This window comes from Mustela putorius, unplaced genomic scaffold, assembly GCF_011764305.1.
Source record: "Mustela putorius furo isolate JIRA1106 unplaced genomic scaffold, ASM1176430v1.1 tig00000139_pilon_pilon_pilon, whole genome shotgun sequence".
In the NCBI taxonomy this organism is placed as follows: Eukaryota; Metazoa; Chordata; class Mammalia; order Carnivora; family Mustelidae; genus Mustela; species Mustela putorius.
The window spans coordinates 10,481,930-10,498,011 of record NW_025421293.1 but is presented as its reverse complement, the minus strand read 5'-3'; positions in this window follow the sequence as shown (position 1 = coordinate 10,498,011).

Below are 16,082 nucleotides of genomic sequence, written 5' to 3'. Positions count from 1 at the left end.
TAGTAGTGCTATCTAGATGCACATGGTTGTGCAAGAGATCTCCAGAACTTTCTCATCTTGCAAAACTGAACTTTATGCCCATTGAACAAGAACCATCTCCGCCCCCTTCCCACCAATTCCCTGGGAGCCACCATTCTACTTTCCGTTTCTGGGAGTTAGACAACTTTAGAACTTTAGACACCTCTTTTTTTTTTTTTTTTTTTTAATTTTTTTTTGCAGGCTCTCTGCTGAGCAGGGAGCCTGATGTGGGGCTCGATCCCAGGACCCTGGAATCATGACCTGAGCTGAAGGCAGCTGCTGAACCAATTGAGCCACCTGGGCGCCCCTTTAGACACCTCTTAAAAGTAAACTCTTGCAGTATTTGTCTTTTGAGATGGGCTTATTTCACTTAGCATAAGAATCTCAAGGATCATCCATGTGGTGGTGTGTGACAGGATTTCCTTGTTTTAAGGCTACATTCAAGTTTTTTTTAAAAGTCAAAAACCAGTCCCCTGTTGCAACCAGAAATAGTCGGTGGCTTCAAAGTAGACCATAATCTTTAGATCTTCCCTGGGTAATATCATCGGGATCATCATCTTCAGTTTGTCCCCAAATATATCCCCCTACCGTCCCCGCCCCCCCCCCCCAGCAGTGTACTTTTGCTGGCGTCCTCAGTGGGAAGTTTCTTTCACGAACTCCCACGGCATTGCTTGGTTACCAAGCGTCAGACTGGCACCATTCCTGTCTTGCCCACATGACGTGCCCCAAAGCCTGGTACATTCCCCAACCTAGTTAGGTGCTCAGTAATTATTTGATGAATGGATAAAGAAAAACAGGGGTGCCTGCGTGGCTCAGTGGGTTAAGCCTCTGCCTTCGGCTCAGGTCATGATCCCAGGGTCCTGGGATCGAGCCCCGCATCGGGGTCCCTGCTCAGTGGCGAGTCTGTTTCTTTCTCCCCCTCTACTGCTTCCCCTCCTAATGCTCTCGCTCTCCATCAAATTAAAAAAAAAAAAAAAAAGCCGTTTCTGAAAACCAGTCGCAAGAAAGTAGGTTGCTAAGAATGTAGGTTGCTGACATTAAGTTGCCATAGAAACTCTGTTGAGTCCTTTCTTTCTGTTACTGTTCAACGGGGTCAGAGGTTCGGTTTGAGAAGGTGAAAAGTGTTGTGGATGGTGGTGTTGGTTGCACAACAGGGCAAATGCACTTAAAGCCACAGAGTCGTACACTTAAAAATGGTTAAAATTGTAAGTTTTATGTAGTGTGTATTTTACTACAATAATAGGCACTGGCCAGCTTCAGCCTCTTTTGTCCTCTGGGCTGAATTATCACAGGGCTCTCCGGACTTCCAGCAGATGAGCCCCAGAATGCTTCCTGCATTCATAGCAGGGCTGAGAAAGATGTTTAACAGGAGCTAAGAGGTGGCTGTGCCCTGTGACTGAGCAAAATGACCTCACAGCTCAGGAAGAGAAGCCAGTCTGACCCCAAAGGGGATCAGACACGGCCACCCCAAAATTTGCCATTTGGACTATCTTGAGCCAAAGGCAACTGAAAAACCAAAAAACCCCAAAAAAACAAAAAACAAAAAAATGCAAGAAGAGATCTCTGCTCTCTGCTCATCTGCCTAAAAGTAGAGCATATATTTCCCAAGAGGAAAGTGCCTTCTCTGCACCAGGAAGAGAGAGCAACCCATTGTTGTGGACAGAGTTGATGCTGGGAGGAGTCTGCATAAGCAGAACTTTCTTAAATACCCCTTATCCTCCATTAGTTCCCCCATGTGTTTCCTAGTCACCTCCCCATGGTTTATCACCCCTAGGAGCCCAAATCCCCGTTCCTTGGTCTAGCCACTGCTCCGCAATTTGCTACTCTTTGTTAAATGGTATATAAGCCCCTAGGTCTAGCTGCTCTTTTGAGTTTTGCTTCTTTTCTATGAATTCCATGAAGGTAATATAAAATTGTACCTTTCCCCCGTTACTCTGTCTCTTTTATTGGTTTAATTAACAGGTCCCAATAACAGAACCTAAGAGATTGGAGAAAAACTTCCTCCTCCCCTAAGGCCTTATCACAAAGAAACCTTCTTGTCTGCCCCATCAGTCTCATCCCTCTGTATTTTTTTTCTTCTAGAGCACGTACCACAATGTGAGATGATTTGGGTTTTTTTGTTTGTTTGTTTTTTGCTTGCTTGCTTATTGTTTATCTCCTCTCCCCAGATGGAAGCTCCTAGAAAGTAGGGACTTTGTGTGTCATGTTTGCCTTCAATCTCCAAGGTTTGTCATTTACTAGCACCAAAGGGTCCAGCAGTGGAGATAAGAGGGCTTAGCCTCACCTGAGAGGCAATGACTAGTCATAAGGTGGACTGGGTGAGAATCTGAAATCTTACTGAAATAATGACCAGAATGGTTAAAAGTATTCCCCATGCTTTGTTGTTCCCCATCTATTCCAGAAGAGTCTCAGGGGCACCTGGTTGGCTTTCTTGGAAGAGCACGTGACTCTGGATCTGAGGGTTGTGAGTTCAAGCCCCACATTGGATGGGGAGATGGCTTAAAGATAAGATTTTATTTTCAGTTTCACAGATTTTTCTAAAAGATTTTATTTATTTATTTAACAGAGAGAGACACAGTGAGAGAGGGAACACAAGCACAGGGAGTGGGAGAGGGAGAAGCAGGCTCCCCGCTGAGCAGGGAGCCTGAAACGGGGCTCCATCCCAAGACCCTGGATCATGACCTGAGCCGAAGGCAGATGCCTAACAACTGAGCCACCCAGGTGCCCTTTAAAAATAAAATCTTAAAAAAAAATGTTTTTAAATTGCAAAAGACTCTGAAATGTCTTACAGGACTATAGCAAATTATTTGAGAACATTAAGAGTGGAGATTCTGAAACGTCAGTGATAAAAAAAAGCAGGAAGGAAAGCAGCTCCTGACTGACAAGGTAGGAAACCCCCCAAAATCTGAATTTTAACATCTAGCTGATGCATCTGTACGATGATATGGGGAGACATCTAGAATTACTGGGGTGTGTTTATTTATAAATGAGATGTTTCTCTAGTGAAGGATTTCCTTTCCCACTCAAAGAGACTTGGCAAAACTTTGTTAAATAAGGTTTCCAGTGGGAGCTCAGAACAAATTCATGAGTGAGGAGATATTGCTGTTTGCTAACTAAAAACTATACAAGGTCTTAGGGTTGAACAAAAAGGTCAGCTTGCAGGTTTCACAACAACATGAGTAACAAAGGCATGGCAGGACAGTCGGTGTCTCTGAGGATTTGACCTCCACTGGATTTAGAGTTTTTACAAAACCTTGGATAGGATCCATCCCTTGTGACCTCCTATGGGTGTGGCCATGAAATAAGGTTCGGAACCAACACTGGCTACATTATCTGTGGGATCCAGTGGAAAGTGCAAATGTGAGCTTCCTAGTGCACAAATTGAGAATTTCAATATAGTAGCTTCAGAGTATGAAATCAAGCATGGGACCCTTCCAAGTACAGATCGCACCCACAAAGCTGGCCTGGCTCATGATTTACATTTGTTCAACATTGCCTGGTTTACCAATGTTATGTCATAGCATTAGTCATTGCAACAATTCTCTGAAATATTATTATCCCTATGAGGAAAAGGGAGATTAAGAGATCCTACAAGTCTGTTAGCTGCTTAAGTGGCAGGACCTGAACTTATCTCAGAATTTTCCTTGGTGTCAACTGAAAAATTCCCAAGACAGCCAGCCAGACTTCTGGGTTTCCACAAGCCCTTCTTCCCCTTGGAAAGGAAAAGGTTAGAGTTTGCTTTCAAGCCATCAGACAAAGCACACTGGGTTCTCTGAAATAGATAAGTTGTCACCCCAATCCACCCCCTTAACTCCGGCCGAGTTGGGGCAAGGTGGTCCTGAGCATCTCTTTGAGCTAGGGAGCTGGTGGTTGTTTGGGAAGTTGGGAAGTTGGGCGTATACCCACCTGTTCCCCTTGTGATTCCCTTCCGATTCAGGGTCATGCATGTGCTGAACCTGTTTCCTCGGCGAGGTGGGGGGGGGGTGTCTAAAGGCAGGACAGGGGACTGTACTTAAATAGGTTACCTTGACCTAAACAAAACATGTTATCTTGCCCGCCATACACACTTAGGATTGCAAACACTAACACGGTACGTGGTGAGGCTGGGACACATTCAGCAAATGAGTGAACAAGCCTGTTTTATATGCAGTCTCTGTCTCTCTTTTTCCGTGTGTATTTATGTGTGTTTGTGAAGGTTAAGTATGTTTGAAAGTATTATTTTTTTTTCTTTTTTAAAGATTTTATTTATTTATTTGACAGAGAGAAATCACAAGTAGGCAGAGAGGCAGGCAGAGAGAGAGAGAGAGAGAGGAGGAAGCAGGCTCCCTGCCGAGCAGAGAGCCCGATGCGGGACTCGATCCCAGGACCCTGAGATCATGACCTGAGCCGAAGGCAGCGGCTTAACCCACTGAGCCACCCAGACGCCCCGTTTGAAAGTATTATTAAAAATGTAATGGGACGCCTGGGTGGCTCAGTTGGTTAAGCAGCTGCCTTCGGCTCAGGTCATGATCCCAGCGTCCTGGGATCGAGTCCCACATCGGGCTCCTTGCTCAGCAGGGAGCCTGCTTCTCCCTCTGCCTCTGCCTGCCATTCTGTCTGCCTGTGCTTGCTCTCTCCCCATCTCTCTCTCTGATAAATAAATAAAATTAAAAAAAAATATATAATATCTGCTTTTTGTAGAAAATACAGAGAAGCAAAGAAAAGAAAAGAAAAAGAAAGAAGAGAAGGAGAAAGAGAAAAGAGAAGAGATGATTGTAATTCACCACTGGAGACAATAATGCTAATAATTCAGAGATCCTTTAAGATATATTGATTTTTAAAAATATTTTAAACATTGAAATGGAGCCATGACTTCAGTAAGCTGCTTTTTTGCTTAATATATTGTGAACATTTCCCCCCTCAATAAGTATAAATCTATATACCATGATTTTTAAGAGCTATATATAATTCGATATAGAGAGAATTGGGGGGGAGGGGGGACTCTAATGTCTTCACCCCCCAATTACTGGGCCTCTAGGTTTTTTCACATCTTACAAGAAGTGCAGGGATGAACATCCCATAGCAAAAGCTGTGAGACCATCCTTAGTTATTTTCTCTTTGGGGTGGATTCCCAGAAATGTCTTTTAATACTCATTGGTTTAGCCAATATTTGCCGAGTGCCTTCTACAGGCCAAGCATTATGCTAGGTGCTGGGTTTTAAACAATGAGCTATTGAGCGATTGCCTGGATTGTTTCATCTAACATCCCATTCAGGGGTTGGTGTGGTTGGCAGTATTTCGAGGGACGGCACTCACGAGCCCATATGCCTTAATGCCAGACATGTGACTGTTTAAAAAAAAAAAGAGGGGGCGCCTGGGTGGCTCAGTGCATTAAACTCTGCCTTTGGCTCAGGTCATGATCCCAGGGTCCTGGGATAGAGTCCCCCATGGAGCTCTCTGCTCAGCAGAGATCCTGCTCCCCCCCCCACCCCCCCGCCTACTTGTGATCTCTGCCTGTCAAATAAATAAATAAAATCTTAAAAAAAAAAAAAAGAGGAACACTACAGTCATACTGATCACTGATGAATGCATACGTGTAAAAATGAGGAATTATTGGCAAGACCGTTTAGGCCACGTTAAGGGCTCGGCACTGAGAGCAAAAGGATCCATGAAAGTTTCCGAGGAGGGAGTAAACCCAATTAGATTTGCATTTACATTTTTTTTTTTAAAGATTTATTTCCTTATTTATTCTAGAGAGTGAGCTGAAGAGCAGGAGGTGGGTTTGAGAGGACTTAGGAGGGCACGTGGACTGAGTTGGGTCCTGGCTCAGGGCAGGGAGGGACAGAGGTGTCGAGGAAGGCTCCAGGAGGACCAGCGTCGCCCTGCGCAGAGGCGGGGTGCCCAGGGTCTGGCCAGGTTGAAGGGAAACAGGCACGGGGATGCGTGCGTCTGCAGCTCAGAGGACAGGTATAGGCACGGCATGCACATTTTTGAGTCATTCTTGAATTGCTGACAAGAGAAGCCAGGGGTGTGGCTCCATCTGCTCTGGCGGGGGGGGGGGCAGGGGGGGTTGGGGGAGGGTCGGAGGAGGGCGTGGGAGTGGTCCAGGAAGCAGGGATGTCGGCCCAGGCTGCAAAGGGCTGTACTAAGTAGACCAAGTGTTCCCCAGGAACAAGCCCCTCCCCCAATTCATATGTTGAAACTCTAACCCCCAGAACCTCAGAATGTGTATTTGGAGATGGGACCTTTAAAGAGGTAATTACGTTAGAAAGAAGCCATTAGGATGGGCCCAATCCAATTGGACCAACGTCCCTATAAAAAGAAGAGATGGGGGGGCCACCTGGGTGGCTCAGTTGGTTAAACATCTGCCTTCAGCTCAGGTCATGATCCCAGGGTCCTGGGATCGAGCCCCACATCGGGCTCCCTGCCCAGTGGGGAGCCTGCTTCTCCCTCTGCCCGCTGTGCCTGCTTGTGCTTACTTGCTCTCTGTTGCATAAATAAATAAAATCTTAAAAAAAAAAAAAAAAAAACGAGGCAATTGGGAGACACAAAGGGATACCAGGAATGGGTATGCACAGAAGGAAGACCACGCCAAGACACATAGAGAAGTTGGCCATCCCAAGCCAAGGAGAGAGGCCTCAGGGGAAAGCGCCCCTGCTGACTCATTGATTGAACTTGATCTGGAGCCTCCAGACTGTGGGAGAATAAATGTCCATTGTTCAAGCCGCCCAGTCTTCAGTGTTTGGCGATGGTGCCCAGGGCAGGTGGACACATCCAGGGAGCTGTGTGTACCCTCCGGGTAGGTGGGGAGGAAGCCCCCTTTGCACAACAGGTACCCACATATCATAAGCACACACTGAAATGTCCTGAAGGACTTACGGGTGCTCCTGTCCCTTGAGTCCCTGTGCAGCCCGTGAGTAAGCATCCACGGTCATGGCTAACACTGCTCAGGCCCCGGGGAAATACTTCTTAACATCTCTGGCTCCATGTTCTCGGAATGAAAGATGACAGCGTGTGAGGACAGGAAGGCTGTGCCCTCCTGACCTCAGAGACAGGGAAGCAGGAGAAAATTTGAGTGACGGGAACCGTAAGCGCTGGGGGTATGGGGAGGGGAAGACATCAAATCCTAAGTCATCAGATCCCTTCTCTCAAGCACAGTGAATACGACAGATTCTCTTATAACAAAGTATTGTTTCCCTGTTGTGCAGAATGTCTCTTTTTTTTCCCTTCTCTTGTTGTTTCAATGTGCGGTTCCAGAGGTATTCACAACTTAGCTTGTTATTTAGAGCAGTTAGATGTGTGGCTTAGGAAAATCTCTAAGATCAAATGACTCATGCTATTCTAAATTTGTTTACAGATAGGCATGTACATATACATGACGTGGGAGAAGTATGGTATCGATTTTTTACATCAGCAGCTAGTCGAGCATCTAATACTACGACTGGGAATCATCTTAGTTTCAGAAAAACATAAAGTTTAACAAAATTCCATTGGCATTTTAAAACATTAAACATTTTAGTTTTATTTAAATAATTTTGGTCAAAATTTTTGGTATTCCATAGGTATAATTCATATTTTACCTTTCAGTTTCAGTGGCCAATTTGGAATTTTTGGAAGAAAAGCAATCTTATGAAGGCATAAGGATAATTTTGATGTTTAAATTTTTTTTTACCTCTCATGCACTTTTTAAAAAGATTTTATTTATTTATTTGACAGAGAGAGACGCAGTGAGAGAGGGAACACAAGCAAGGAGAGTAGGAGAGGGAGAAGCAGGCTTCCCACTGAACAGGGAGCCCGATGCGGAGCTTGATCCCAGGACCCTGTGATGATGACCCAAGCAGAAGGCAGATGCTTAACGACTGAGCCACCCAGGCGCCCCATCTCATACACATTTTTGATGAAAATATGTTCAAGCGTCCTATACTTTGAATACAACCGTATTCTCTTTTTTTAGCCATTGAGCTCATTCTTGACAGTAGAAGATTCATTGTGAAGATTTTATTATCCTATTACATAAATTTGTTTTTGCTACAATTAAGGGAGAAAAATTATATGGGGTTTGACATGTAACAATGCACGGATTATATCTGTCTTTTTTTATTACTCATTCAAATGATGCTGATCCAGCAACACGACACCAAACATGTAAAATAATAAAGAGTATTATCTTTGATATTCTATTTCACTCATGCCAAAAAAGCCATCCAGGGGCACCTGAATGGCTCAGTACGTTAACTGGCCCGCTTTTGATTTGGGCTCAGGTCATGATCCCAGGGTCCTGGGATCGAGTCCTGCGTTAGGCTCGCTGCTTATCGGGAAGCCTGCTTCTCCTCCCTCTGCCTGCTGCTCTGCCTACCTGTGCTCTCTGTAAAAAAAGAAAAAAAACAAATTCTCTCTTTCTCTCTCCCTCTGCCCCTCTGCCCCTCCCAACTTTCCCGCACACGTTTGCTCTCTGTCTCTAAAAAGAAAAAAAAAGCCACCCGATAGCCAATAATATTATTTATTAAAATATTAATATTTTAATATATTAATTATTGTAATATAATTATATATTAGATACAATAATATTATTATTATATTAATATAAACCATTGTTAAGTCTCATGTGCTCAGCCCTTCCTGGTCTCTGCCAATGGTAGAGGCTGTCAGGAGAGTATGTAAGGAATTCTGCAAACATCAGCCTGCCACAAATATTAAGAAACAAAGACGCTGTAAGGATTGTTTTGGTGCTATAAGCACGCACCTGTCAAGGTGAGAGAACAATGCCAATGTACCTTTTCGCAGCTCCTTAACCTTGCCTGCCCTTCCCACGTGTGTCGAGAGGGCTCTCACCCTGGGCCAGCGAACGCCAGGGGTGAAGGTAAAAGCACTCAGAGAAGGAAGGGTAGATCCGCAGGGTGGGCGGCTTCTGAGGGGTGTAGACGAGGCCTGAGGCTGTCCTCGAGGTTCTGCAGTCGGAGCCGACAGTCGTGTTTTGGGATACTGCACCCCTGTGACCTTGCAGGAAGCTCAGGGTCAGAAGACGATCTGAGAGGGCCCAGCACCCCACTTGCAGGAACATTAATGCGTGCTAGGTTTTTTAGTTCCTCTGTTCTTCCTCCAGCTTTCTCGAAGGACCTGATGGTTTGAAGCCTCACGGTCCAAGATCAGCCAGCTGTTTGGAACTTGGGTGAGTCACACCTGGCTCCAGGAATAGCCCAGCTGGCCTTCTGGGTATCTCTGGATTCCTAAAGGGCCTCAGGCCTCAACCCACCCTGTACCCCCCACCCTAAAGCCCATCCTTCCGGGCACTCAGAGGATGGCATTTGCCGTCCCTTCGAATGCCTGAAAGTCTTCCGAGAGATTAGAGAGCATCTATGTCTTTTTCTTCCTCTTAGAAATTCGCTTTAATTACTCAGTGGAATTGAGGACAAATGCATTCGAGTGTGTTAGGACATAAACCTTTAGCTGACGAGGGCTTGGCAGGCTTCGTGCAGCCCTGGGAAGAGAAGGGCTCCCCCACCATACAGGACAAACCTTAGTTCCCCGTGTTGCTCTTGCTGCTCCACGATGACACACAATGCTTCTGACACCAGGGCGGGGGTGTTCCCTGTCCCAAACAACTCTGGGCAGCACCACCTATGCGCCCTGTCATTTAGCACAATTCTGACATGGTCTACCTGGACATAGCATCAGATCCCACGGGTTAAGGGCTCGGTCCCCAAGGCTCCCCTTCCCTCTGCTTCGGGCACCAGCAGTCACAAGTCCCAGTGGTCCCCTGTGCTTCTGACCCACTGGCTTTAATCAGGGGTTCCCACGACTGCCTCCTCGGGTTGGACTAATTTGCTAGAGCGGCTCGCAGAACTCAGAGTAACCCTTTACTTCCTAGATCACCCGTTGATTAATGAAAGGATACTGCTCAGGAACAGCCAGATGGAAGAGATGCACAGGACCAGGTCTGGGGGAGGGGAACCATGCTTTTGTGCCTCTCCAGGTGTACCCCCTCCCCAAACCTCCAAGTGCTCACTGACCCAGAAGCTCTCTTGAATCCCACACTATTGGGATCTTCCTCGTGTAGGCACAATCAATCATCAACCCATTTCCAGCCCCTCTCCCTTCTCCGGAGAATTGGGGTGGAGGGGTAGGGCGCTGAAAATGTCAAACTTCTAAAAATGGTTGCGTCTTTCTGCTGAGCAAGAGTCATCCAGAAGCCCAGCCACAGTCTCCTTTGTTAGAACAAAAGACATTCTTAACACCTGGGAAATTCCAAGGGATTTCGGAGCCCGGTGTCAGGAACCAGGGTTAAAGATAAATATTAGAACAGAGCATGCTCCTAGGGCTCTTGACACTTAGGAATTTACAAGGGTTTTGGGTCTGTCCCCGGAACAGGTGGCAGAGACCAGTATGTATTTTCTCTGATTGACCTGGTGAGACCTTAGGGCCTCTGTGATGCTTATACACATTTTATATTTTCCATTTCTTTATTTCTACACTACATGAATAGCTATTTAATTAATTAGCCAGTCAATTAGCTAACAACTTTAATTCCTAGTGCCAGGCACCAAAAAGGCACTCCCTAAAAATTTATCAAGTAAACAAGTAAGCTGACATTCTAAGAGCTTAGGGGAACTCCCCAAGTTCAGACAGCTGGAAAAATCAGGATGGGTTTCCACGTCTTCTGATCGCCTTTCTATTCAAGACCATGCCTGGATAAGGACAGGAAGAGGCTCTTGAGGCTTTAGAACAATCTCTCAGATTGGAACCAGTCTCTGACCGCTGAGGTCTGCGGCATCTTCGGGTAACGATGCTGTCTCCCTCCAGGGTGTCTAACTGGACTGTTTTCCTGGGGATCTGAGTCTCACGAGGGGATGTCTGACCAATTCAAGGAGGCTCCCCAGATGACCTGCCTCACAGAAGGTAGGAGGTGCACCCTGGAGCAAGAGTCATGGCCCCTTTCTTATTATGTTGGGTTTAGTTGCCATTTTTCCTTAATTAACTCACTTAGTCTTCATTAAACGTTACCTCCAGCCCAGCGGTAAGTGGAGACGGAGATGCTCACATTTCTTGTTCATGAAAAAATCAGCCTTTGAAAGCATTTTGTTTCTCTTCTCCTCTGACATTTCATACGTGCCTGAGCAGTTTGGGGCTCTTCTAATATAGACGATATATCTAATATATCATATATATTTTTTATGTATATTTTTTGCCCTTGGTCAAAAATCAATAAACTGATCAAATACAGCACAGAGTTGGTCAGATGGCAAAAATTTCAAGGACAGATTTTTAGGGGAAAACGCTCAGACACTTCTTGGTGACAAGTGCCCAGACATGGCAGCCCTGGGACCGGCCCCCACCGCTGTCAGGAAACGTGCTATGAAGGTAGAGGAGCTTGTCCTAGATTTTGCTGGTTTTTACCAGGATTGGAGGCAGGCTGTGCTTCAGGAAGCCCAGTTCTTCAGTGGAGGAGGCTGGAATGGCATAGCTGAGTCATAGGGTAGCTGTCACCAGCCTCTTTTTCAAAGAATATTAAATTCCGGAGAGAAAACTTGTGTAAAAGGAAACCAAGAGCCCACAAGAACCCGTTATCGCTTGGACAACCAATTCCTGGTCAGTCAGAGAAAGAGTTCAGCAGGCAGCGAGAGTTCTAGTCCCTCCATGCACTCACTACCTCTTGGCACGGCCGGTCTTCTTAATTTGGGGCATTCTCATCGGCATGCGGTAACATCTTTATTGGGGTTTTAATCACACTTCCCTAGTAACCAATGATGGCGAGCATCTTTTCATGTGTTTATGCTGTGGAATGTATATGTCTGCATCTCCCCCTCAATTCAAATGTTGAAACCGAATCCCCAAATACAATGATATTTGGAGGCAGGACCGTTGAGGGGTGGTGATTCCTTAGGTCATGAGAGTCGAACCCCAGGAATGGGATTAGTGCCATCACAGAAGAGATCCCAGAGAGCTCCCTTACCCCCTTCTGCCTTGCGGGGACACAGTGCCAAGGATGGGCTGTGACCCAGGAAGAGGGCTCTCACCAGACACCAGGTCTGCCAGCTCCTTGATCTTGGACTTCTAGCCTCCAGAACTATGAACTGTTGTTCAAGCCCCTGGTCTGTGGTAATCTGCCATAGCCACCTGAATAGGACAGCTTATCTGTTATCCATCTTGAGAACTGGTTTTAAAGATGGGATCAGGAACCGCATGTTCGTGTGAAAAAACCAGTGATGGAGGAGATGGAGGGAGTGGGGGGTGGAGAGATGACCTTGCGTGGGCAGGAGGGGATGGGGAACGGGGTGTGCTTGGAGCGCCTGTCCTAGAGAGACTGTGGCTGGTCCTTACAGGTGAGGCACAGATGCATTTGTGTGGATGATAGGTGCTGGGGTCTGGTGGAGGGCAGAAAGCTCTCTTCGGATGGTTTCTATTTTCTCAGTGAAGGCAGAAGCAAGGCCAACGGCGGAGAATGAAGAGGTGTGAGGTTTGAGGAATGTTGGGGTGATCTTGGTGTGTTGTTGGAGAGAGAGGAGGGAGACAGGGATATAGAGCATGGTTTCCTAGCAGGAATCGTCCCTTGCAGGATGCACGGTGGACTTAGGAGGACCTGCAGAATGTGACAGCCTCTGTCTGTAGTTTGATACCAACTGGATCTGACCTGGGATTCCCATTAACCAAATTTGGTGTCATCGTGACCCGGCCACCTGATCGTGTCACCTAGAGCCTCTTTGTGAGTGCTTCAGCTGTATTTTGGCCAGCGTCAGCACAACTGAGCAGTATGATTGGCAAACGCCTGAATTATTCATGTTTTTGACCTGTTCTAACGAGAACTTCGCCCAAAAGGCTAAATTATTAAGCACCCTGGGGGTGATCTTGCAGCATGCTGTCTCGAAAACCGGGACACGGTGAATTTTCTTGCCTGTTTTGCTTCTTAAGGGAGTTGAGACTTTACTAACAATTCGCAGTGGCTCCCCAAATGAAAGATGGTGATGCTAACAGAAGAAAATTAAATTCAGGAAACAAAGCATACTCGGCAGTGTCCTGGGAACCCATGAGAACAATTAGGCACTTGGACAGCACATACCCTGTGCACTGAGAGAAAGTGAGTCTAACTATAAATGGAAATAAAGAGGGGATGACAATTCTGAAATCTTGGGTTCTCTTATTCATCTTTGGAAAACAAAATCAATACACACATCTAAATGTGCCAAATTTTAATGATGGTCTATTTTTTTGCTCTCCGTGTAGGTAAAGATTTTAAAGCATTCCCAAAACTACAGGTCAGTTTAAGGGCTATTGCTGAATATTGTATGTATTTGTGCAAAATTCCAGGGCTAAAATTTTCCATATAAACAACACTGGGCTTTCCTGATTTGTACTCAGGAACTTCTAAGGATATTGGGTATTATTAAAAGAACATCGTATGCATACTGAAGCAAGACTTTCTGTTGAGCAGGGAGCCTGGCCCCGGGGGGGAAGGGTGTGTCTTGATCCCTGGACCCCAGGATCATGACCTAAGTTGAAGAAGGGCACTTAACCAACTAAGCAACCCAGGCATCCCTATTCTCTCTAGTTCTGTGTATGTTTGGAAATTTATAAAACAAAGATTAAAAATATATCAAAAGACCCTCTTCTCAACTGAACTTAGAAATAAGCAGGTCAGACTCTCTGAACTAAAATTAAAGCTCCATGAATTTCCTGTTTCTCGGACTTCATGTTTCAGTAGTTCCGAAGGACCAAAGAGCCAAGATTGAAGCAAGGTCTCAAAGAGGTGTTTATACACCTATGTTCATCATGGATATTTGTACGTCACATCCACAAAAGCTAAACACGGAAGCAACCCAAGTGCCTATCAACCAATGAAGCAATAAGCAAAATGGGGTCTATTTATACAGTGGAATATTATTCAGCCTTAAAAAGGGAGGAAATCCTGCAATATGGTATCGTGTTGACAAAGTTTGAGGACATCGTGCTAAGGGAGATAAGCCAGTCACAGAAGGACAACTCCTGAGCAATTCCATCTATGTGAGGCACTTGGAAGAGTGAAAATCATAAGAGACAGAAAGTGGAATAGAATGGCGGTTGCCAGAGTGGGGAGTCAGTGTTTAATGGGGACAGTGTCGGACTTCCAAGCAGAAAGAGTTACGGGATGGACGGTTGTGGTGGCTGCATGACAGTGTGAAGGTGTTGATTACCAGTAAGAGGTACACTTAGAAACAGTTACAGAGGTAAATGTTATGTACTGTGTATTTTAACACAATAGAAAAGGATCAGAAGCCAAGATGAAGACAAAATCAAAATATCCCACTTGACTAGCAGAATGAATGGCCAATGTTCTAATAACCTAAGACTTGTACTCCTCTTTGGGATATTTAGCGTTCTTTCATTCATAACTATCTGTTGATGTGGGGATGTGGTGGGACCCTGCCTTCCCGGAGCTTACTGGCTGATTGGGGAGACAGATGTTTAACCACTAATCGTAGGAATAAATATGACAAGGGACCCCAAGGTAGAGAAGATGCTGGTAAGGTGGCCATAAGAGCTGGGGTTCAGAAATGGCTTCATGGAGGGGGTGCCACGGAATCTGACATCTGAAGAATGTGCAGGGGATGAGCCAGGCCAGGGTGTTGGGCTGTGGTGGACTTTGGGGCCATGGGTGGTCCACACAGACGGAACATATGGGCAGGCCCTGAAGTGCCCCTTATCCTAAGCGTGCTGGGAGGTTCTAGCAGTTTTCTAAGGCTATTTGAAAAGTCGCTCCAAAACTTAGTATCTTTACACAATCATGTTATTTGCTAACAGTTCTGTGGGCTCACCTGGGATGGTCCATCGGAGCTACACAAGGTATCAGCTGAACACATTCTTGTCTGGGGCTTCAGCCAGGACTCCTGGGACAGTTAGAATGGCAGGGCAAATCACGTTCTGGTCCAGATGCCACTGTTTCTACAGTAGGTGGAAAGAATCAGTAGTTACTTAAAATCTGCCCCAGCACCTGGGGGACTCAGTCAGTTAAGCGTCTGCCTTTGCCTCAGGTCTCTCTTTCTCTCTCTCTCAAATAAATAAATAAAATCTTTTAAAAAATAAAATCTGCATGAGAAGGGTTTAAAGATGTTTTATGCCTTTAACATCATTTTTACACCTAGTACTCTTTATTTCATTTTTACATAAAATCCAGTCCAATGTACTTTTCATCTCTAGAAGTTGTTTGGGTCTTTTGTATGTCTTTTGTGCTTGCTCTAAGCCTGCTTATATTTTTCTCTATCTTTTGACCATATCAAATACAGTTGTAGTAACTATTTTAATGTCTTCATCTCTTCATTCTGTCTGTGTCATTTCACTGGATTGATTTGTCTCCTTGTGACGGGATGTAGTCTTTGCCTCTATGCGTGTACAGTTATTTTTGATTAGGTACCAGATATTGTGAATTTACCTTGTTGGGTGCTAGATATTCTTCTACCTGGGTGGGTCAGTGGGTTAAGCCGCTGCCTTCGGCTCAGGTCATGATCTCAGGGTCCTGGAATCGAGTCCCGCATTGGGCTCTCTGCTCAGCGGGGAGCCTGCTTCCCTCTCTCTCTCTCTCTGCCTGCCTCTCCGTCTACTTGTGATTTCTCTCTGTCAAATAAATAAAATCTTTTTAAAAAAAGACATATCTATATATCTATATCTATAGATCTCTCTCTCTCTCTCTCTCTCTCTCTATATATATATATATATATATCTCAAACTATTTCCAAGTAACTTAACTACGTCCCAGAACAAAGCTCACTCTTGAGAGAGAGAGAGGGAGTGAGCTTTGTTCTGGGACGTAGCTAAGTTACTTGGAAATAGTTTGATCCATTTGAGGCTTGCTTTTAAGATTTGTTCGGGGAACTTGGGTGGTGCAGTTGGTTGAACGTTCCACTCCTGGTTTCAGCTCAGGATGTGATCTTGGAGTCATGAGATCGAGCCCTATGTCACGCTCCAAGCTCAGTGTGGACTCTGCTTGAGATTCTCTCTCTTCCTCTCCCTTTGCCTCTCCCCCACTTGGGTGTGCTTTTTCTCTTTCTCTCTGTCTCTCTCAAATAAATAAATAATCTTAAAAAAAAAAAAAAAGATCAGTTAGGTGGAACTGGAGCC